The sequence below is a fragment of the Suricata suricatta genome, chromosome 9 (genome assembly GCF_006229205.1).
Source record: "Suricata suricatta isolate VVHF042 chromosome 9, meerkat_22Aug2017_6uvM2_HiC, whole genome shotgun sequence".
Classification (NCBI taxonomy): domain Eukaryota; kingdom Metazoa; phylum Chordata; class Mammalia; order Carnivora; family Herpestidae; genus Suricata; species Suricata suricatta.
Window position 1 is genome coordinate 29,040,537 of NC_043708.1, and position 25,368 is coordinate 29,065,904.

Consider the following 25,368-nt stretch of genomic DNA (forward strand, 5'->3'; position numbering starts at 1 on the left):
CGAATCTTAAAGTTATTTTTTTTAATGTCTGGGAGACAAAATTAAATGATATTTTGGGGCAGCAGAGTATATCAGTCAGAGGAGCATGTGACTCTTGATTTCAGGGTCATGAGTTCAAGCCCCACCCTGGGTGTAGAGATGTCATAGACAAGAACAGAAAGAAAGAAAGAGAAAGAAAGAAAGAATGAACATTTTCTTGATGCTTTGGACAAATACAACTGAATGGACATTATCCCAAATGATCATCTAAATACAATTAAAGAATCAAATTACAGCAGCAATTAATGCTGGGCCTTGGCCCATCTTTACAAGCAATAAGCTCTATTCACTTGTAGAGTGTAGCTACCCACTGGAACCTCCCTCTTTACTGAGGCCTTCAGAAATACAGCAGGCACATTATCAAATTCTAGGGATGGGGTCAAATATCCAGACAGAAATAGAGACAGCTGGTCTACCTCTCCACACGGGTTAGCAGAGCTCTCCAGGTTAGAGAAGGGGCCCCTAACCCCATAGAACAGACTAATTCTATTTAATTGGTTTGAGAAGGTGGGGGGGCGGGGGGAGAAGAGATGGGAAGTTTTCATCAGGGATTAGCATTCACTCATAAAACTGAGATTTCATTCACACCAAGTTAGAAGGCTTTGCTCCTGAGGGGGATAGGAAGAATCAAACATCAAACTCCTTTAGGTAGTTTTATGCCCATTAAGAACTTTGGAATTCCTGACTGAGGTTTTACAAATCACTGCATCCATTAAACAAGAGGTATTGATTGCCACAGAAGAAATAATTTACATAAAGTAATCTAGAAGCCATCGAGTGATGTTAAATTTCCACCAGAGATATACTTTTCATGCCCCTCTGTCTAGGCTAATGACTCAATTATTTATACAATGTGCAAACTAAAGGCAGTAAGGGTGGCTGATTTGTATTTTGTACTGACATATGGTCTCCTGGCTCCTAATAGCAAAAAGAGAGGAAGTGAAAGGTTAATTGGGTCGTACACAAGTCCCTGTGACAAACAGGATCACAGTTCTTAGAAGGGGCATTCTTCATAAACATAACCTAAATTGCTAATACAACGTTTCTGTGATTTTTATTAGAGAAAAAAGCTTTAACTAACCACATAAAACAGAATTTTGTCAAGGGGATTCATGAAATATTTTACCAGTTTCTTGGAAACCCACTCTAAAATCTATCAGCTTAATTCAGCATGAGTGCTGACAATAATTTTATAGTTTGAACAACTGATTTTCAACAACCCCAAAATGAATCTGGCAATGTCTAACAAAGAGCAATGCCTTCGATGAACAAAAGCAACCTGACTCACACGCTTGTACACACTGGCCACAGACACAAAACAGTGGTTATGCCGGCAAAATACAAAATTACATGGTGAGCTATGGCTTTCTTCTACTTCCTGTCAAAAGATGCATTCTTATGAAATGCCCACTCACATATATTCCAAAATGGAAATGAAGATTTATCCATGTCTCAAAGTCAACTCACATTACAAGTCAAACATCTGGTCTTTTTGCTGTGGATTAGAAAAATCTGCTTCTCCTTTTCTCTTTCGAGCAGACACGTAAGACAGAAAATGCTGGGCAGGACCCCTAATGCACTGGCAGAGATACCGCCGCCCCCAACGACAACAAAAACTAATTAAAAGGCTTATTTTCTATATTTAAAAAGTCTTCATTTTATCTTTAACCTAAATGACTCATAAATGTCCTCTACTTTAGAATGAATATTATTTTTAAAGTTTTTGCTATAAAATACATTGAAACAAAGTACTCTTATTACTTAGTAATAAAGATAAAAAATGGCTTTCACCCACCTCGTTGCCAGACGCCTAATAGGTCTCAACAGGTCTGCTGACCCTTCATTTTGAGAAAGGGAAGAAAAGGATAACAAAATTCCATCCTAAATATGCGACGTAATAACAGTGGGACAAGTTAGAAGGACACAAAATAAACCCAAGAGAAGCTTCTAGGATTCTCCCCTAACCCCAGTTGTGCTGTGGAGGTGAAGCTGAGGCTGCAGACCGCAAGAGCACCCCTGGGTTCCCCTTCCTGACAGACAGACAGACAGACAGACAACAGTTCACCACCTTCTTCACAAAAGTAAGGACTTAGAGCTTGGAGGAATATTCTAAATAACACAAACCCACAAAACCGAACCTGCTTTACAAATGTCAAAGATTCAACTGCTCTCCACTGTATCTAGGAAAGAAATCTGCTTCCACAAACGTATATGTATCATCTAGAGTACTTTCAAATTCAAAGAACAAGACTCCCTTTCTCATTCCCTCAATAAGAATAACGACCAGAAAACATTTAGTAGCATTCCAGATAATAATTTGTGCCAATTTAGATGATTCATGTATTGCTTTCCCAGACTAAATGGGCTATGGCCAGTGCTTTCGAGTCAACAAGGGTGCGGAGAGCAAGACCTAATTACACGTCTGAGTCACTGTCTAGCAGTTCTTTCAGCCCCGCGGACCATCCCCCACAAAGGCATCATCTCATTTTAAGGTATAAAATCAAGCCAGGTCTACAAATCCCTTTATATATAAAAAATAAATAAGAAGATGTCATCACAAACACACATACACACACACAAAACCAAAATCATCAGTTCACAGTACTGATTTCTCAAAGAAAAATTTCAACAGGCTTCTTCCCTTAAAAAGCAACTATCATACTAAATTTTTAAAATAAGAAAATGCATATAAAACATACTATAGCAGGCGCCTGGGTGGCGCAGTTGATTAAACGCCCAATTCCTGGTTTCGACTCAGGTCATGATCTGGGTTCAGGCCCTGCTTAGGATTCTCGTCTCCCCCCGCCCCTCTTTCTCTCTCTGTCTCTCTTTCACTCTCTCTCAAAAATAAACAAACATTTAAAAAATACTATAAGATTATAATTTAAATATCTTGCATTTCTTGTGTTTATATTTGGCCTGACGTACAATATGGCGCACTATCTTGAATTCTGGGCATCTTCCAGTAGAAGAGTGGCTCTTTTTCTAAGGGCCTCACTGATTGGGTGTTTCCACTGATGGCTGGAATCTTCTCATGTTGGCAACATTTTAATTTAAGATCCTAGACCCACATTGGAGGGGAAAAAAGCTATACATAGTTACCTTTAAATAAAATTAAAAGAAGGACCCATTCTTTTGACAACAGAAAAATGCAGGCACGTAGCACAAAAACCCCAATTTGATTTCAACAAAAGATGTTACTGTTTTCCTTCCTATAACATGTATAGAATACATATGAATTAAAGGGAAAATAACTTTTGAGCTTACTTTTTTCCCCCACATGTTAAACATTTAAACAAAAATAACATCGGGGGGGGGGATTCTCTTCTCTCCTAAATCTTTCTCTGACACTTTATCAGTAATTATGCCCTCAAACTGAAGGAACTAATGATCTCTGAATGGAAATGACTACTGAGTTCTGTAGAGGACACATTCGAAACAAGAACAAGGGGTAACATGAATCCTCCAAGAGCATAAGAAAGAGCTATTTGACTGCAGAAGTTAAATGACCAAAGATACGTTTCAGACAAGAATGATACAAAATGACCTCCAAGACTCTGGTTGGGCCACCAAAGGAAATAAGGAGACAGTGCAAGTGACTGTGGTACTGTGTTCCCAAGTCCATACCATGCTTCCCAACCTATTCACAGTCGTGGGGCACCTCTACTAGAACTGCAGCCATCAGGATAATAAACAAACCAACAGTGAAGGAGGCACAGGAGTCAATATGGTGGGTGTGACGGCAGGAAGATGCACATTTCCCTGTTTGCCAAAAGCATGCACTCTGATCACAGGATGATTAGAGCTATTTAAATAAAACAGCAACCAACCCACTTTGAAAAGCCCAGTAATGATACAGTTGGTCCCGCACGTGCCAAAGAGGCACAGGAGTGCAGAAGCAGGTAAAGAAAAGGAACTCCCTAGCAAACCAAACCCACATTACAGAAACTAAGATAAAAAAAGCTGTCCACATGTTGATTAAACTTGACAATTCAAAGTCTAACACATTGTTTTTTAATGTTCATTTTGGGGTGAGGGGGAAGCGCAGAGAGAAAGAGAGAGAATCGCAAGCAGGCTCCCACTTATCAGTGCAGAGCCCCAAGCAGGGCTCAGACTCACAAACCGTGAGATCATGACCTGAGCCGAAATTAAGAGTCAGGTGCTTAACCGACTGAGCCGCCCAGGTGCCCCTAAAGTCTCACACATTTATTACAGATCACTGAGACATCCAGTAATAATAGATCTTTTGACAAGTGTCTCAGAACAAATTTGTAGCTTCTTGCCATGATCCTGAATTTATCCTCAACTCTTTTGTGATTTTAAAGAATATACACAGTATCTACATTTACCTGAAGTTAAAAAGCATACAAAAAGTCGTATTACACAAATGTGATAAAGCCACAGACAAAACTGCATGAGAAATAAAGAATAAAATCAGGACAGTGGCTCCTCAGAGGGAGAGAAAGGCATGCTATCAGTGGGCACTGCCCTGGATGTTTAACAGCTCCAGAGAATTGGCAAACATTCAGTTTCTCTAGTGTATTGTAGGAAAAAGTACATATGGGTATTTATTGTATTATTCCTTATGCTATTGTTTTTCTATCTGAAATATTCATATCCATTTTTGAAGAACAAAAGCAAACACGGAATCGGAACTTTGGGCACAGACTGTTGTAGACACAAAGAGCAGGTCCGAGCCGCCAAACATGCGCCTATCCAGGGAGCCAGGGTCAGGCGGGCAGAGCAAGACGCTTTTCAGAGCTCACAGCCCAAGTGGGTTGATTACAAGGCAAAATCGTCCAGAGGGAAAAGAGGGAGAGGGAAAGCGACAGAGTTTATTGTCCTGTCTTTGAATACTCACTCACTCTATCTGTTAACTGTTGAGAATCAAGAGGGTGCCGCCAAGGATGCCAGTCAGCCCCAGCGTGCCCTGGCAGCATAATTTAATGGTATTATTTTGCCTTGCTTTGCAATGACTCCCACATTCCCCAGGGAGAAACTAATGGATTACTAAAAATAAAATGGAGATTAAGTGAATCACTTAGGATGTTTTGGCTCCCAGTGTAAACTGGCTTAAACAAAAAGGAAATGCATTGGCTCAAAGGCTTGGACTTCTGGAGGCCTCCGGGCTTGCTCTCCGTCCTCCACCCTGTGTGGCTTCTTGCTCGGGCTGCAGCCACAGCAGATCTCCTGCCAGCACAGAGCAGCATCCAGAGGAGGAGAAAGCGCGGCAGGCTCCTCCTGTAGCCCTGTTTGCAGTATGAGACGGCCTCTGCCAGACCATCCTGGCAAACCCACCCTGAGGTCTCACCGCCAGGGCAGGATTACTGGACTTTGCCTGAAGCCATCCTTCCATCCAGCCAACACTGGCTGAGGAGTCACTCGTGGCAAAGCACCAATGGGGCTGCCTCTAATGGGGCCTACCCTGGAGCTCCTACACAGGATACGGATGGGATACAGGACACAGGTCCAACCCTGGTGTCTGCTCTGCTGATACTTACTGGGAACAGCTTGAACAATACTGTGTTCATCTGAAGACGAAATTAATCACTGTCATTATGAATGTCTACGGAAGGCTATAGACTCAAAAAGGAGATGACCAAATGAAGTGATCCCTTTGAGAAAAGTAGATTTTAAAAATCATTGTTTCTGTATTTCCACTGCTCCAACTTAAAGACACAAAATCAATTCATTTTAAAGGAGGGAGGTCAGAGGAAGTATCGTATTGCACTTACTGTATCCTTGTGCCATGGCTGCAGAAATTTAAACAACGGCATTCACGTTAAGGATGAATAACCTGAAAAGAAAAATGTAAAACAGTTAAAAAAAAAAAAACAGTTTAAAGACAGAAAAAAAAAAAAACCTAGCAAAGTAAAAAGTAACTGCACTAAAATAAAATAGTTGCAAAAAAAATTTCATCATTTTTCTGAAAGAGGCATACCAGCCTTTGAAAGCAGGCAGCTGCATTTATGTTAGAAGTTGGAAGTTGGGGAAAACATCTGTAGTATTAGAGCATCTCTAAACATTTCCAAGTTCAAATCATCGGCATCTATTGTCAAACAAACTAAATACATTTTAATCAACTAATATTGCCCTGGACTTCTATTTGTAAAATTGAAGCAGAAACGGAATTATTAAAAGGACGTCAAGAACCGTGTAGTCTACCCCTTAGAAAACACCACCCAAATCACTGCAACTTAAAGTTAGATAAATCAGCGTCGATTAATTTCTAAACTCAGAGATATGAAGAAAGAGTTCTCAGAAGAAAACACATAAAGTGGATTCAAATATTTGATACTGAATGCTCATTAGAACTCTGAATACTCAGCATACCATGGAAAGCTAAAGAAACACACCCACAGAACTAGGGGCTCTCCAAGCCTGGGAAAGGCTGTGAATATTTGAAAGTGAAAGATGAGAACTTTCTCTCTATTCAGACCTCAGGACAAATAACAAATACAGCAAAGCACACTCTCAGTTAAGAACTTAAAAACATAAAAATTGGCCTCGGCTGTGATGTTTCCAGGGGATGCTGTGCCCTGACAGCCACTGCCCACGACCAACAAATATCATGTCTAATCTCACCCTCCTCGTATGTAAGGTTCGGCCATGTTGTTGGCATTAGTTTGTAGGGAGGATTTTATTTCTCTACACTCTCATGTTCAGTTTCTAGACCCCTGCTAATTAAACTAACAAGGACAAATGAACAGGAGTAAAGGTTTATGTTTCTTCATTGATGTTAGTATTTTTACACGCATGGGGATGTCACAGAAAAAAAGGTTAAACCCAATGAAGCAGTCTGACCCAGTGGCTTAAATACCGTTTTAACAATGGGCAATCCATTGTGGAGAAGTGACTAAACAGGGAAAGGAGGGTTGGGCTCCTCCGGATGATACACTGGAAAGACGACCAGGGAAAGTATGGCAGGTGGGACTGTTCAGCAAGATTATGCAGACTGAAGTCCTTCCAGTGGGGAGAAGGGCTCTCCTCCTTCAGGTATAGAGGTGGATGCACCTTTGCAAACGGGAGGAAGGGGAGCGACGGAGAACTCTCCCTGCATCTGCTACTTCCTGCATGCAAAATAATCCTTGTGCCAAAGTAGCATATTTGGAGTGGCATACTATGATCACCTTCAGGTTCACAGAAATAAAAACACCATTAAAAGAAAAGGGGCAAGGGAATGCCAACTGGTGCAGCCACTCTGTTAAAGAGTATGAAGGCTCCTCAGAATATTGAAAATAGAACTATCCTATGACACAGCAACTGTACTACTAGGCATTTATCCAAAGGACATAGGAACGCTGTTTCAAAGAGGCACATGCACCCCAATGTTTATAGCAACACTATCAACAACAGCCAAAGTATGGAAAGAACCGAAATGTCCACTGATGGATGAATAAAGAAGATGTGGTGTACACACACACACACACACACACACACACACACAGGAGTATTACTCAGAAATCAAAAAGAATGAGATCTTGCCACTTACAACAATGGGATGGAACTGGACTGTATAATGCTAGTGAAATTAGAGAAAAACAAGCATCATATGACTTCACTCGTGGAATTTAAGATACAAAACAGATGAACATAAGGGAAAGGAAGCAAAAATAATATAAAAACAGGGAGGGGGACAAAACAAAAGAGACTCTTAAATATAGAGAACAGGGGTGCCTCGGTGGATTACTCAGTTAAGTGTCCTACCTTGGCTCAGGTCATGATCTCATGGATAGTTAAGTTCAAACCCCGCATCGGGCTCTATGCTGACAGCTAGCTCAGAGCCTGGAGCCTGCTTCAGATTCTGTGTCTCCCTCTCTCTCTCTGACCCTCCCCTGCTCATGCTATCTCTCTCTCTCAAAAATAAAACATTTAAAAATTTAAAAATAAATTTTATTAATACTGAGAACAGAGTTGCTGGAGGGATTGTGGGTGGGGGGTGGGCTAAATGGGCAAAGGGGTACTGAGGAGAGCACTTGTTGGGATGAGTACTGGGTGTTACATGTAGGTGATAAATCACTGAATTCTACTCCTGAAACCATTATTGCACTACATGCTAAGTAACATGGATGTAAATTTAAAAAAATAAGAAAAAGAAAACTAAAAATAAATAAATATTTAAAATTTAAATAAAAGAACAGAGTACACTGAAGGAAAAAAAAGAAACACAAGGTGAAAAGAAAAAAGAAAAGACAGGCAAGGAGGACAGGATTTCTGGATGGTTTCGCAGTAGGAGTGGAGAGAAGGGAGAAAGGGAGACAGAAAGAAATCAAGAAGTGGATACACCCACGGCTGACCCTCCAATGATCCACACCCTTGTATAATCTCCCTCCCTAAGTGTAGACGGGCTCTGTAACTTGCTTCTAACTTCTAGAATATGGCAAAGGTGATGGGATGTCACTCCCATGATTATGTTACAAAAGACTGTCTCAGAAGACTAGACAGTGAGGGATCCTCTTCTTGGCCTTGAGGAAGCAACAAGCCATGTTGGGAATTGCCTCTGAAGACGGCCAGAAGGCAGGGAACCACAGATAGCCTCTAGGACCCAACAGTGGCCTCCAGTTGACAGCCACTAACACGAACAACCACAAGGAAAGGACTTCTGCCTACAACTTAAATGAGCTTGATAAGAGATTTTTCCCTGCCCAAGCTTTCAGATGAGAACACAGCTCAGCTTACACTTTGCAGCAGCATCAGACTCCAAGTAGAGGATCCAACTAAGCTGTGCCTGCCTTCTGACCCATGGAGAGTGGTGATAATAAATGGGTGTTGTGTTAAATGAAAAAAAAAAAAAAAAAGAATAAAGGTGCTAGTCTCAGGGGCACCTTGGTGACACAACTGGTAAAGCACGGGACCTCGGCTCAGGTCATGACCTCAGGTTCCTGAGTCTGAGCCTCACTTCGGCCTCTGCGCTCTCCAGCTCTCTCAGCCCCTGAGTCACTTGTGCCTGCGCGTGTGCGCGCGCGCTCTCTCTCTCTCTAAAAAATAAACTAAATCAGCAAGTGAATGAATGAATGAATGAATGAAGGCACAAGTCTAAGAAGAGAAGAAGATATCTGCAATTCATCTACTAAAGGACTCATTCAGCATATATAAAGAACTCTGTTAAAACAATCAAAAGATAGGCCACCTAAAGGAGATACCCAAGTGGTCAATAAGCATATGAAAAGGTAGGTGCATAACATAATTCATTACCACTTACTATATATATTAAAGCCACAATGAGATAAAATCAGATGCTGATCAAGATGGCTAAAACTGAAAACCTGATAATACCAAGTCTTAGGACACAGAGCAATTCTGCTCTCACTCTGCTGATGGGGGTGTGAACTAGAAAACTGTTGAGCAGTATCTAATAAAGCAGAAGATAAACATACAATGTTAACAAGTCCACTCCCAGGGAATGCACACCCATTGCCCAAAGACACATACAGTAATAATCAAAGAAGCATTTATTGTAATAACCAAAGCTCAGTAATAAATAAATTGTGGTGTATACACACAATACAATATACAGCAGAGGTCAGTCAGCTTTTTCTGCAAGGGCCAGATAATAAATATTTTTGGCTTTTGAGATTAATAGTCCCTGCCCTGCTGCAACTACTCAACTTTGCATTTGGAGTACATTTATACAGATAGACGATATGTAAATGAATGGGTGTGGCTGTGTTTCAATAAAACTTTACTTACAAAAACAAGCAGCCAGCCCATAGGCTGTACTTTGCCTACTATACAATAATAAATATATATGAACCGTCACTAATGCAACAACACAGATGAATCTCATGAACATAACGTTGAGAACATGAACATAAGAAGTCAGAACACATGAGATAATACATTGTATGACTGCATTTTATGAAGTTCAAAAATAGGTAAACCTATGTAAGTTAGGGTAATGGCTACCTCTGACGTGGGAAGAGGAGTAAGAAGAGATCGGAAAGGGGTGTGATGAGGAACCAAAAGGCAAGCTGAGGGCAAAGCACAAGCTAGCATACCCCCGCCCCCCAGGTGGGACGTGCAACTTTCCTCAGGCGCTCCTAGCTGCCCAAAAACAAAGGAAAGAACAGAAAACTGATAAGAGTCTGCAATCACACACAAAAAAGGCAATCTTATCAATAGCCTAAAGTCCAGGAACTCCCTACTGTCACAAGGTTAAGGTTTGCTAGAGGAAAAAACAACTACCTAGGCCTCCAGTAACCTGTGAGTCTTGAAAATTCCCTTAAGAAACCTCCTCTAGACTTCACCTCCCCCAACTCCACAGGATATAACCAGTCACTCTGCACAACGCCAGGGCAGCTCTTTCTGCCCACGGGTCCTGTCCCTGTGCTTTCATAAAATTACCTTTTGTTGCACCAACGAGGTCTCAAGAATTCTTTCTTGGCCATCAGCTCTGAACCCATCATCACCCCAAAACCTCATCAGGGTGGAAGAGGGAATTCTGGTGGGCTGGTAATACCGGATTCCCTGATTTGAGAGGTGGTTTCATGGTCATGTTCAATTTGGGAAAAGTCATCAAAGTGCTCACTTTTAAGATTTATTTTCCTTAATGTGTGTTATACGTAAGTAAAATATTTTGGGGCTCCTGGGTGGCTCAGTCAGTTAAGCGTCTAACTTAGGCTCCAGTCATGATCTCACGGGTTGTGGGTTCAAGCTCTATGTTGCACTCTGCTGACAGCTCAGAGCCTGGAGCCTGCTGCAGATTCTGTGTCTGTCTGTCTCCCTCCCTCTCCCTTTCCCTCTCTCTCTCTCTTTCTCTCCCCCCCCCCCCAGCCCTCTTGTGCTCTGTCTCTCTCTCTCTCAAAAGTAAACATTAAAAAAATAAATAAAGAATACAGGCCAGTAGTATAAATGGATGCCTTCTCAGAGCCCAGGCTCCCTGGACATCAACCACTCTGATCAGCAGCAAGCCTTGAGCCCCCACAAAGCACAATCCTAGAGCCCCTCTTTAGCTAGTATGATGCCTGCCCAGCCACCAAACCTTCTTGAGTTCCAGGTGCGCTGTGGAGAAAGAGCGGTGAGACAGAGCACACGGGAGTGGCAGGAAGGGAGCACAATGCAGAGGGAGAGAGGAAAGTAACAGATGGTGGACCAAGAAACTGGTAGAAATAAGCCCCACATTTTAATATCATCCGCTAAGTAATCTATACACAGAATAAAAGTCACATGAGCAGCTTAGAAACACAATTTGGAAGGTGCCCACTGGACAACAATAATGACATTTTAAAAGCTAACTAGGGCTCTTAAAACACGGTATAATTTCTTCTAGTTTTTGAAGCTGAAGAAGCAAACCTGATGGATAAAATAGTCTTGACTTTCTAGATCTGCATACTTCAAACAGTTTCTAGATCTTGACTTCGTCTTACCCATCTATACCATGCCTAAAACTTATTTTGATACTTAAACATCCCAGGGATCAGAGTAAACCATTAATTTACCAGGGCTGTGCCCAAAAATATTAGGAAAGGCAGAGAATACAAAATTGCCATAGACAACAAGATGATGGGCATATTATAAGGATTCACATTCTCTTACATCATGAGTGAAATAAAGAGTAAAGGAGTAAAGAAAAAAAAATGAAAAAAAAGAAAGTGAAACCCACTTTCTACTGCATTTACTGCATAACTGATCCGTGTGAGAAACTGCACCAAATGCTGGAAATGCAAAGATAATGTTCCCGTCTTTAAGGAGCTCAGAAGCCTTATAAAAAGGAAGCCTACAAGCCAATGCACCAATAATTTAAATTAAATGCTGTAACAGTTACACAATATTCACAAGTGCTACAGAGCTAAGGATTAACAGGAAGAAGTATCATGGAGGAGGAGTGGGAAGAAAGGGTGAGGAAGGGAAGTCTTCCATAGCCAGTAAGAACTGCAATGGGTTTTGAGTGATTAAAGATGGTCAAGGGAGGAAGAGGTAGCACAGCATCATTCCAGGTAGAGGGAGAGAATGCGCAAAGGCACTGAGGAATAACAAGAAATCTATGGCAGCCAGAACATCTGGAATACAAGGAATAGAGGAGGAGTGACAGGTCTCAAAAGTACACATTTTTGTCTAGTTTTGACACTGTAACCATGGTAACGTATCACAAAATCAAGAAAGTAAATAATTAAAAATCAGCCCGTATGTGGAGGTAATTCAAAATGAAATAGAATCCGTGACAAATGGACTGCATTACAAATGCAACAATGTAACCACCACTCACAGAAATGCAGGGGGAAAGAACTAACCTCAAGTCTTTGGAGACCTTGGAGACCGGGAAAGGACCACTATTGGGACTATACGTTCTGATGCTAGAGACAAAACAAAGAAACAAAGTAGAAAGGCCAGAATGAACTCTATGATGCTGAACTCAAATCAGAGATAAGATGGGTTTTCATACATGTTTCTATAGATTAATATAGATAGATGTACACAGGTGTTGAACTTAAACCAGAGATATCATGCTTTTGAATATATGTGTTATTTCTAGATGATAGATGGATACAAGCATACCCTGGAGAAGCTGTTGGTTCAGTTCCAAACCAGCACAATAAAGCGAATATTCCAATAAAACACGTCAAATAATTTTTTTGGTTTCCCAGCACATATGTAATGTTTATACTACACTGTAGTCTATTAAATGTGCAATCGCATTATATGTAAAAAAATGTACATACATTAATTTAAAAATATTTTGTTGAAAAATGCTAACCACCACTTGAGCTTTCAGCAAGTTGTAATCTTTTTGCTTTTGGAGGGTTTGTCTCGGCGTTGATGGCTGCTGACTGATCAGGGTAGTGACTGCTGAGGGTTAAGGCGGCTGTGACAACTTCTTAAGATAAGACAACCAGATAGACTCTTCCTTTCGTGAATAATTTCTCTGTGCACGTGCATTGTTTGACAGCATTTTAGCAACAGCAGAACTTCTTTCAAAACTGGAGTTATTCAGAGGCACCGGGGGGCTCTGTTAGGCGAGTGTCCAACTTCAGCTCGCAGAGCCCACTTCAGATCCTCTGTCTGCTTCTTCCTGCCGCTTCCTTTAAAAATAAACAGACCTTTAAAAAAAACATTGGAGTCATTCTCTCAGACCCTGCTGCCGCTTTATCAACTAAGTTTATGTGATAATCTAAGTCCTTTGTTGTTGTTTCAACAACTTTCACAGCATCCTCACCAGGACTAGATTCCATCTCATGAAACCACTTTTCTTTGCTCATCCTTAAGAAGCAACTCCTCATCCGTTCAGGTTTCCTCCTGAGATCGCAGCAACTCAGTCCCATCTGCAGGCTCCACTTCTGGTTCTAGTTCTCCTGCTGTTTCCACCACCTCTGCAGGGACTTGTTCCACTGAAGTCTCGAACCCCTCAAAGCCATCCACACGGCCTGGAATCCAATTCCAACATCCTACTAACGGTGATATTCTGATGAAGACCTCTTCCCATTAATCACGAATGTTCTTAGTGCTATGCAGAATGGTAAATCCTTTCCAGAATGTTTTTGATTTACTTGGCCCAGATCCATCCGAGGAATCACTATCTATGGCAGCTACGGCCTTATGAAATGTACTTCCTTTTTTAATTTTTTAAAATGTTTTTTATTTATTTTTGAGAGACAGAGAGAGACAATGCAAGCAGGGGAGCGTCAGAGAGAGAGGGAGACACAGAATCTGAAGCAGGTTCCAGGCTCTGAGCTGTCAGCACAGAGCCCAATGCAGGGCCTGAACCCACAAACCATGAGATCATGACCTGAGCCAAAGCCGGACGCTTAACTGACTGAGCCACCCAGGCGCCCCTCAAATATACTTCTTAAATAAGGCTTGGAAGTCACAATGACTCCTTGATCCATGGACTGCAGAACGGGTGTTGTGTTCGCTGACGTGAAACCAACACTAATCTGATTGTGCACCTCCATCAGAGCTCTTGGGTGACCATGTTTTGCATTGTCAATGAGCAGTAATATTTTGAAAGGAAACTTTTTCTTGAAGCAGGTTTTCAACACTGGGCTTCAAACACTCTGTAAACCACGCTGTAAACAGATGTGCTGTCATCTAAGCTTTGTTGTTCCACTTAGAGAACATGGGCAGAGTAAATTTAGCATCATTCTGAAGGGCTCTAGGATTGTTAGAATGGTCAATGAGCCATGGCTTCCACTAAAAGTCACCAGCTGCGTTAGCCCCTAACAAGAGAGTCAGCCTGGCCTTGGAAGCTTCGAAGCAGGCACTAACTTTTCTTCTCTAGCTATGAAAGTCCCAGAGAGCCTCTTCTTCCCACAGAAGGCTGTTTAGTTTACACTGAAAATCTGTTGTTAAGTGTGGTCATCTTCCGGAATTATCTCGGCTGGATCATCTGGAGAGCTTGCTGCAGCTTCTACCTCAGCACTTGCTGCTTCACCTTGCACTTTAATGCTAAGATGGTTCCTTTTCTCAAATCTTGTGAACCAATTTCTGCAAGCTTCAATCTTTTTTCTTCTCTTCACCTCTCCCAGCCTTCACAGAATTGAAGAGAGTCAGGGCCTTGCTCTGGATTAGCCCTGACTTAAGGGAATGCTGTGGCTGCTTTGATCTTCTATGCAGGCCAATAGAACTTTCTCCATATCAGCAATCAGGCAGTTTCACTTTCTTATCATTTGTGTGTTCACTGGAGCAGCACTTTTCATTTCCTTTAAGAACTCCTTTGCATTCACAACTTGGCCTTTTGGCACAAGATGCCTAGCTTTCAGCCTATCTTGAGGCTTTCCACAGGCCCTTCTAAGTTTAATCCTTTCTAGCTTTTGATTTAAAAAAATTTTTTTAATGTTTTATTTATTTTTGATACAGAGAGAGACAGAGCATGAGAGGGGGGGGCGCAGAGAGAGAAGGAGACACAGAACTGGAAACAGGCTCCAGGTTCTGAGCTAGCTGTTAGCACAGAGCCCGACGCGGGGCTCGAACCCACTAACGTGAGATCTGACCTGAGCCGAAGTCGGAGGCTTAACCGACTGAGCCACCCAGGCGCCCCTAGCTTTTGATTTAAAGTGAGAGACACATGACTCTTCCTTTCACTCAAACACTTAGAAGCCATTGTAGGTTATTAATTAGCCTAATTTCAAATTGTTGTGTCTGGGAAGGAAGGCAGAGGAGAGGGAAAGAGATGGGTGTGGCCTGGTCAGTGGAGGAGTCAGAACACATGCAACATTTACCAATTAAGTTCACTATCGTATGGGCAGGATTCATGAGGCCCAAAACAATTACAACAGTTACAATTACAAAGATAATTGGTCACAGATCACCATAACAAATATAATAATGGAACAGTTTGCAATATTGTGGGAACTACCAAAATGTGACAGAGACATGACATGAGTCAATGCTGTTGGAAAATGGAGCCAAAGACTTGCTCAACACAGAATTAGCACAAATCTTCAATTTATTTAAAACACACACACACACAGAGTCTTGCAAAGTGTAATAAAGTGAAACACAATGAAAGGAAGCATGCTTACAGTGTTGTTTTGTTATCATACATAACTACCATGATTTATTTCGTAGCCCCACCTGTCCCAGATCTGGCCAGAGCAAACCCCCTCCAAGATGGCTTCTAGGTCATTTTCACATCATTCTCTAAACTTTCTGTGAGTTTTCTGAAAATAAATGTTTCAGTCTCATTTTGTACTTTCTTACCCTGGAAAGATCCAAGGAGTCCTGGTTCCTTTCATTACAAAGGAATTTGGTATTTAGAAATCAAAATCCAAGTGTTAGAAGTGTTCATTGCCATTGGGTACTACTCTGGGGCACTTTCAATGATAGCACTACTGAATATACATGTTCTTACACACACATACACACTCACACATTTATATCTACATCTGTAGAACTTTCCATGGAACAAGACCAGGTGATTATAAAGTTTACATGAAAAGCCAAAGGCTCCAGAAGAATCAAGACACTTCATAAGAAGAAGATGACAGTGAGGCACCTGCCCTACCAACTATCAATTCCAACACCGCAGGGATTGCAGGTTAACAGAGAAAGGTTGAATTACTTGGTAATGGTACTTGCACATGTGTTTATTCACACTGGGGGGAAATTAATCTCTACTGAATCTCTATTCCACTAACTACAGAAAAATCAATTCTAATTTAACTAAAGACTTGCACATAAAAGGCAGGATTATAAAACTTTTAATAGACAGTAAAAGAATATTTTATGGCTTATGAATAGGTTAGCAACATAAAAAAGAAAAGCCATAAAAACAAATTCATTCTACATTAAAATAAAAAACTTATGTTCATTCAAAGTCACCATAAAAAAAAGGCTAGACCACAAATTAAAAGATGTATAACCAACAAATTTATAAAGTATCTAGAACATATCTTTTATGAATCTGTAAGAAAGACAATTCAAGAGAAAAATGGATGAAAGTTCCAAAGGAAAATATAAAAACTTCTTAAACACATAAAATAATACCTAATTTCTCTAGTAATTAGGGAAACACAAATGAAAAGCACTCACCGGCTTGACAAAATTTAACACGTCAGACAACGTCAAGTGTGTGGCACAGGTGTGGGGCAGTGCCAACATTCAGAATCCCAGGTGGGAGCCATACAATGGTACAATCACTTTGGAAACCAGTCAAGCATGGGTGTATTTTACCAGCCAATAATTCTACTCCCAAGTTTATGGTCACCAGGAGAATTGCCACCCAGAGATGAATACAACTGTTCATATCCACAGAAAAGTGCAAACAACCCAAATTCCAACAGGAAAATAAAATGTCATTTTGTTTGCAGCAAAAATCAGTGAACTCTGATGCTAAATGCATGAATGCAGAAAAATTCACGGGGGAAAACCTCCCTGAATACTTTTACAACAAGGAATTACACACAAAATGTTAACGAATGAGATTACAAGCTCACTAAAGGCTGGGTCAGTACTACATAATAGTCATTAAAAGCCGCCTACAGTTTTATGCTCAGTACTGTGGATATTTCCAAGACACAGACCATTAAGTCCTCCAAGAGATAATAATATAATTCTCTATGGCTTTGGACACAATATCGACCCCATGGCAAACATCAGATTAAACAAAACAAAAAACTGTAGATCTCATTTATTAGTTAACGAAGAGGACACTTAATTTCCCAAAGTGCAATTAAAACACTTGAGGGACGCCTGGGTGGCTCAATCGGTTAATCGTCCGACTTAGGTTCAGGTCATGATCTCACAGTTTGCAAGTTCAAGCCCTGTGCCAGGCTCTGTTATGACAGCTCAGAGGCTGGAGGCTGCTTCAGATTCTGTGTCTCCCTCTCTCTCTCTCTATGCCCCTCCCCTGCTAACGGTCTGTCTCTCTGTCTCTCAAAAATAAATAAACATTAAACTAAACACCACTTGAGAAGGCATCATTCACACTATAGTTTTTCAAAAGGAAAAATATATTTAAAGAAAAGAAAAGAAAACCCATTATTCTGTCAGTTAACTACCAAGACAGATGAGATCACTTCTCTCAGGCTCATACCTATTAGACTACTGATTCACTTAAAAATATACATTATGACAACGTAACTTTCTACCCCAAAGTAAACAACTTTTCAAATCAATACTGTGAGATTAAAACCAAAACATGTATGAACACAACTGCTCAGAGTTACAGCATTAAACCTCTAATAGTGATCAACACCGTGTCACCCATCATTTGCTGGGCTAACCTGGCTGGGAGGTTCAAGTGAGGTGCACCCCTAGTCACCACCCTCAAAGCAAAAGTTCTTTTACAATGTAAGGTTAATAGCTGTTAACAATGTGGGAAAATCACATATTTAAATTTGGCACCAAAGATATATTTTTCTTGATTTTAAATGTTTTAGGGGCCCCTGGGTGGCTCAGTCAGTTAAGCGTCCAACTTTGGCTCTGGTCATGATCTCATGGTGAGTTTGAGCCCCACTCTGTGGTGACAGTTTGGAGCCTGCAACCTACTTGAGATTCTCTGTCTTTCTGTCCCTCCCCCACAAAAATAAATAAACATTAAAAAAATTAAGTGTTTTCAACAGTGTTCAGAACATAGACTATTATGGCCCATATTTTACATGGGTAGGAATCTGTACTAAAATCTTTAAAACAGATTCTAAGTTACAAAGAGACATCAAGTGACAGTTCTACCTGATTCACCTCTAACTCCTTTTGTTTGCTCTCTAACAGCCTTCTTTTAAAAAGAGCAGTTCCATAGCCCATAGAAGAGATTTCTATTTTAAGCACAGGTAACAATCTTTACTTACGTAAGAAGCAATTCTACCAGTTAACAGAAAAAATGAACTGCAACGGCGTCCACGAGAGGGGTGCTGGGGACCCTCAGTCTCATTCTCAAGGGCACGCACTGTCATCAGTCTCCCGGCACTAAATTTATTATGCCGTAATTCTGCTACATGAATTCTTCGTTCTTTCCTTTAGAGAACACTGAATAATCAGAAGGCAATGTTTGCTTTCCTCTCTACAGTAACAACTGTGCATTTGGCCTGAATTCTAAATAACCAGGTTCTTTTGAAATTCAGCCAATATACAGATCTTTTCGCTAAAAATAAGCGTGAAGGAAACAGGCTCAAATCAAAAATGTCATATTTATAACTACTCAAAATGGGAGAGAACAGCCTTCTCAGATAATTTGGATAAACATGCACAGACCTCACCATCACCATACATGCTCTACCGTCACTAAAAACAGAACTGTTAAGAAGTTGAAGCATAAATATGCAATTGGATGTTTGATGACATCAGCATTGGTGGCCTAAAATCTACTGACATGTTTAACCAATCACATGGTGTCTTTCTACACTGGGTAAACCCACACTAGGTGTGACAGTTTTATATGGTAACTTGGCTAGAGGACAGAACTCAGTTATTTAATCCAACACTAATTTAGGTGTTGCCGTGAAGGTATTTTGTAGATGTGATTAACAGCTACAAAAATCAGTTGACCTGAAGTGAAAGAGATTACCCCTGATAATGTGGGAAGGCCTCATCAAATCAGCTGAAGGCTTTAACCTCCAAACTGAAGTTTCCAAAGGAGGAAGGAATTCCTCAGTCAGCATTAACTTCCGCCTAAGTTTCCAGCCTGAAGACCTGCCTTATAAATTTCAGACATGCACCCCCGCAACTGCATGAGCCACTTCTCTGCAATACACCTAAGTGCCCATCTCTGGGTGAATGGCTAAGTAAACTGCAGTCCGTATAGACAACGGAGTGTTACTCGGCCATACAAAAAAAGGAAAACCTACCATGTGTCACACCATGGACAAACCTTGAAAACATTATGCTAACTAAACAAGTCAGGTAAAGAAAGACAAAGACAAAGACAAATACTGTATGATCTCACTTAAATGTGAAATCTAAAAAAAAAAAAAACCAAAATCCAAACTCATAGAAAAAGAGATCAGATTTGTGATTAGAGAAGCAGAGGGGAAGGGGAGAGGGGAGAACTGGAAGAAAGCGGTCAGAAGGCACAGCCTTCCAGGGAGAAGAGAGCAGGTGCCAGAGACGCAATGCGCAGCAGGATGAACACGGCTAATACTGCTTTGTACAGAGTACACATATACAGAGTACACATGTACAGAGATTGTTCAGAGGGTAAATCCTAAGAATTTTTTTCTTTTCTTTTTACTGTTATCTATATGAGAAAGTGGGCATTAGCTAACCTGTTGTCAGAATCATTTCACAACGATCACGCTATTGCCTTAAACTTATACAGTGATATATGTCAATTATTTCTCAATAAAACTGGGGAAAAATATATTTTACACACACACGCACACATACACGTATGTGTGTATTCCTACTGATGCTGTTTCTCTAGAGAGTCTTGACTGATACACTAGGCAAAATGAGACTCCCACTATGAGTTTTCATGGTTTTGGTCACACAGAGAAAAAAAATACTTCACTGAGCTCAGTGTACCTGGGAAAACAAAGGCATCACTAGCCTACCAAAAGGCCACCCCTGGTGACTGAGATACTCCCCGACCAACTTAATAACAGCAGACTGCGGGGCACCAGAGCACCGCTACGACAGAATGCTCTGCGAAGAACAGGGGAACAGGACTTCTAACTTGGGGTTTAGGGAAGGGGGAGGGAAGTGGGCAAAACAGAGAAGGCAACAGCGGGGCAGAGCTGTCAAGGTGAGCCCTTCATCAGCTGCCCTTTTAAATTCTGCTAACAGTATTTTAGGACCCACTAGGTCCCAGGTGTTTGACCTTGACTATCCCATCTAACTGCTCACCACAACATTAAGTGGTAGAAACTACTATTATCCACAATTCTCAGGAGGGCCAGGGAACCTAAAGATACAATTCTATATGGTGACATGGCCACTAAGTGCTACTGGATCCCACTTTGAACATGGGCTCTAAGTCGAGCTACTGGGCTATAGGTCTCCCTAACAGTATTTCCCAGGCAGAACAACAGGCCAAAAACATTCCTGGCCAAAGAACCTTTAGCAATTTAGCATTTAGCATTTAGCAATGCCATAGACGGTTATCAAAAGTAAATGGCAGGCTACATTTGAGATCTGTACACAGTCAAGGGGATTGAGGGGAAATAGCATGAGTAGAAACAGAAAGGCAAAACTGTATAAAAAGAAATTATTTCTGGTTCAAAACTGCTAATAACTCACAGATTTACCTTCTGACCTTCCTCCTACCTCAAATTTTATAAAAAATAGAAAAATACAAATAAATTCATAGAAATACAGGAAATCCCTGGACAGATGGCATTGGCAGACCAGAATAGTGACAAGTCCTGAGAAACAGAAAGCACACTGAAACAGACTGAAGATGAAATTCAAAAGAGCTGAAAGACCCCTTTGAAGTTACGACTATCGGGGCACCTGGGTGGTTCATTTAGTTGAGCGTCTGACTCTTAATTTCAGCTCAGGTCATGATCTCATAGTTGTGAGATGGAGCCCTGCATCATGGAGCCCACTTAAGATTTTCTTTCTCCCTCTCCCTCTGCTCTTGCCCTGCTGGTACTCACTCTGTCTCTACAGGAGCAGGAGGAGGAGGAGGGAGGGAGGTGAAGGGAGAAGGAAGAAGGATGAAGGAAGAAGAAGGGTATTAACCTTCAAATACACTCTCTTAGCAAACTATGAAAACCCAACAAGTGTCAGCAGAAATACATGTAGGATGGTGAGGCAGTTAATTAAAGAACATGATACCTGCATGGGTCCCTTCTCTAGAAGACTGTGTTAGGTGGTATTAGCCCAAGATTAAAGCCATGAGGAATACCCACAGTATCCACTGGACAAGAGAAGCTGGGCAATGTTCCAAATAACTTATACTGGAGTTTACCATAAATCCTGTAAATCAGAGCCCACAGCACTATCAGGTAAACAGAACCTGTAGGACAATGTTGAATTCAACCTTTTGGTTCTATCATTTATTACAAATATATCTATGATAAACAATCAAAGGTGGTTAACACATGATACCCCAAAACACACTGATTTGGTATACTGACTTTTTTGAGCTAAAGACTCTTCTTAAAAACAAGTGCAAGAATGGCATGCTGACCTCCCCCTTTTCTTCCTGAAAACAGGAGATAAAACTCCCATATGAAAACTCCCCTTTCTGCTCTTGGAGGAAAAGAACATTCTGAACACCAGAAACAGGGAGTTAAAGCTAAGAAGAATCTGTATGAAAAAAATTGTTTAAAAATAAAGCTATTACCCTACTTTAGCCTCTCCATACATTTTAGTTTCTTTTCCTCAATCACTACTCTTCATTCAACCTAATATACAAACACTTAGGCCCCCATGGTTCTTTGGGTCTTCTTTTTTCTGCTAAAGCTCACATGTATGGTTAAAAAAAATATTACGCTTTCCAATCCGTCTTAGGTCAACTTAATTCTCAAACCCAGCCAGAGACCCTAAGAGGGCAGAGGAAAAGTTTAACTCCCCAATACAATCACTATCCATTCCAGAACATTCAGCAACATGGAAAAGAAGGATCGAATTCAAGAATGCCAATGAAAAAAGACTTACAATGAAAAAAACAAAGAACATATTTCTATAAAGATATTAAATTTCCTCAAGAAATTCAAGGAAATAGGACATCTACACACAGAAAAATATTCTACACCCTGGCTCCATCCCCAGTGGACATCCTGGGTTCTGTCCATTATCCTCTCCCATTGGCTTCTTCCCTTCTGCCTAGTAACAAGTCCAAATCTACCTTCATTCATAAAAAGCTTTTCCCTTGACCCAGATCCCTCTCCAAAATAAAGAAGCAATGAGGTAAGAAGGTGTCAATAATAATTTGACAGTTCCTCACTTAAATAAGCAGGTTGATGGTTCTCTTGTTACATGAACAGAGACAGAAAGGAAGAATGGGAGAAAGATGGGGAGTGCTTGATGATAACAAAGAACACATAAAGTACCTTTACAAAAGAGCTTACAAACTAGGAGTCTATATACCGAACTCGGTCCACGGACATGTTTTTGTTGGCCGATGCAGTGTTTTAAGAAATTCAACCCATCCTTTAAATTTGAGACAGTTTAACAAGCAAATCCTTATTTACACTTTTCTTTAAAAACTAGAAGATCTGGTAACCTTGGGCCCACATTCCCACATGGCACCAAATGGCCGCAGTCAAACAGCCTGTATGGGGCCTGTGATCTCCCCTCCCCATTGTCCCCAACTCTGTCTTCCTGACCCTCAGCCCATGTCAAGGGCCATTTATCACTCCACTTACTCTGCTGTTTTTCTTAGAGCAGAAAAATATTTTTTCTTACCCTGGGGCCTGCTTTTACTCATTGACATTGTTGGGCAGGCACTTAAGCTTGCAAATCTGCTGAAAGAAGCACAGAGTCAAGAAAGGGACTGAAAATATGGGTCTCTGGCTGTTTACCAGAGACAGGGCTTGAGGCGTGGTATAAGGTGGGTTTGAAATAGTTTAAATGGAAGAGGGGCGAGCTCACAAAAAAGAATGTTTAAGAAAAGACAGCAACTATGGACGCAACTCTAGGAAATGCCCACAATTCAAAACAGTGAAAGAAAGGTAACAGTAAGTAAAAGGTGAGTTCAAGAAATAAGACATTCAAGAAGGCCTTAAGTAAGTGAGGTGCAGAGATAACAACAAAAACTCGCTCAGTCATGACACCAGCACCGCAGAGAGAGATCGGAGTCTCTGTAAGTTAATTTTATTAACACCAAGACCAACCAACAATAACATCAATCAAAATCAACTTAAAACGATCCAGGAAATTAGGCTGCTTATTAACTGGTTAAGGTAAAAACAGAAAGATGTATCTCTGAATTACTGTCAATGTAAATACTAGAACCAAGTTCTCAAAAGCCATTTTTCACTGACCAGTTACCACAGTGTATCTAAATCACTTAACTTTTATCTTACCTGTTAAAAGCATTTCAAAATAAAAGGCAAAGGCAGAAAAAAATGTTGGGCACAATTTAACAATAAAATTTACCTCAAATTGTTACATGTAAGAGAATAACTTGTACTTCTACTCCAATGAAAGTAGTCAGTTAACATAGAAAAGAAAAAGTTGCTAGGTTTTCTTGCAAATTTCTATGAACAGGGAGAGAAGTCTATCTACCATTAGAAGATCTGTAAGAATTCAAAACATCACACTGGCAAAAGCCACCAGACTAGCAGGAATGTCTCTGCACATATGGGTTAAAAGGGTGATAATCTGGAAACTCTACAATCTAAGAAAGGCATCTCTGTTACATCTTTTCTAAGATTGACAAATGAGATACAAAACATGGATAAAATTTTAAAAAACACAAACTCAAAAGCAAACACATGTGGAAACGCTCACCCTCATTAACAATAAAGAAATATGCATTAAAGCAAAAATGAAGTAGTCATCATTTTAGAACTATCAAATTACCTGTACACTTATAACTATTAAATGAGCGAAGGGGAATAGAATATGTGACTCCAAAATATGCCCCTTTGCCATGTGGATTATTTTGAGCTGCACCATCAAAGCCTACAGACTCAGGAGAGTTGGTTTCTTTCCCCTTCCCCCTTAAGTGCCTGAAAGAATTGCAGCTGGGGGCCTGGACTGGGAAGGGAGTCAACAAGCAAAGATAACATTTTCTATGAGACAGACTTATCTGCGTGGCCTGGCAAACATTTGTTTACCAAACATTTGCTCTCTCACCTTCCTGGAATATGTCTTCCTTCCCCTGGGGACTCTAGACCGCTGTTCCCTTCTCGTTAGCCCCAAAGAATGGAGAATAAGCCCCAATTCCCTGACTGTCAGGGAGCCTCTCGGATATTTAGGACTCTAAAATTACATTTGTTTTTCTCCTGTTTGTCTGTCATATCAATTTAACTATGAGACTAGCTGAAGAGCCTAGAAGGAAAGAAGGGGAAATTTTCCTTCCCTGCAGCTGTGGCACCCAAAGTGGGACTCTCCACTAGCGGGACATTACATGCTCTGGGGCTGCTGAGGCAGAGAAATCCTGGGACCTGTGACAGGAGCCAGCAGAAGGGGAGGGCGCTTATCCCACACTAGTCCCCTGGGTCTCTGCTGACAGGTCATGTGGAAGTGAGAGTAGGAGGAGTCTTTTTCTAAATTCTGATCAGGGGCGCCTGGGTGGCTCTGTCAGCTAAGCATCTGACTTCGGCTCAGGTCATGATCTCACAGTCCATGGGTTCAAACCCCGCATCAGGCTCTGTGCTGACAGCTCAGAGCCTGAAGCCTACTTCAGATTCTGTCACTTCCTCTATCTCTGCTCCTGCCCTGCTCACTCTCTCTCTCTCAAAATAAAATAAAGACATAAAAAATTAAAAATAATAATTATAATAAATTCAGTTCAGCAGAAGAAAATATTAATTCTGTGTGAATTAGTTCCTTGGGTATAGCAACTCCAGTAATTTTTTTTTTTTGAGTACTTGTATTTTCCATTGATCCCCTTCCACTGGTTTCTTTTGTCTCTGTCTTTTGCATCATGTGTCATAAGAAGAAATACCATAGGGCAGGATGCAGGCACAGGTCCTGCAAGCCTGCTGTTCAAGGCCGCCTCACAGACTGGTGAGTTCATAGTTCTCACCAGAGTAGGGTCTGTTTAGACAAACTTTGCTCTGAGTGCCCTATGTAGAAACCAGATGTGGTTTTCCTTTCATCGTCCTCTGTTCCCTGAGAGCTTGGCTTTGTGACCATTGAGAATGTTCTCTCTGGTCTCCACCATTCAGAAGGTGTAGGTACCGATGTGCATTTGGGGGTCAAACACACTGGGATTCCAAGACACAAAGTCACAAGCAGCACGTCCGGCCATGTCAGCTCTCAGGAGTTTGGCATAAGGGATCCTCATCCATAAGGGGCCTTTGTTTTCTCAACATTCATGGTCTTGTTAGTGCTGGAAAA

At 41.0% G+C, this 25,368-nt stretch overlaps 1 protein-coding gene across 5 annotated transcripts in view; it reads right to left on the reverse strand.

Moving 5' to 3' along the window:
* SIPA1L1 (signal induced proliferation associated 1 like 1) overlaps positions 1–25,368 on the reverse strand; it is a 365,455-nt gene that overhangs the window by 180,428 nt on the left and 159,659 nt on the right. For 4 of the 5 annotated variants that reach the window (XM_029952089.1, XM_029952096.1, XM_029952095.1 and 1 more), the window contains one exon: positions 5,775–5,836. The gene's annotated coding sequence lies outside the window, so the exon portion shown is untranslated. Of the gene's footprint in view, positions 1–5,774; positions 5,837–18,263; positions 18,347–25,368 lie in introns of those variants that run through there. The other variant, XM_029952091.1, reaches the window with a different exon arrangement.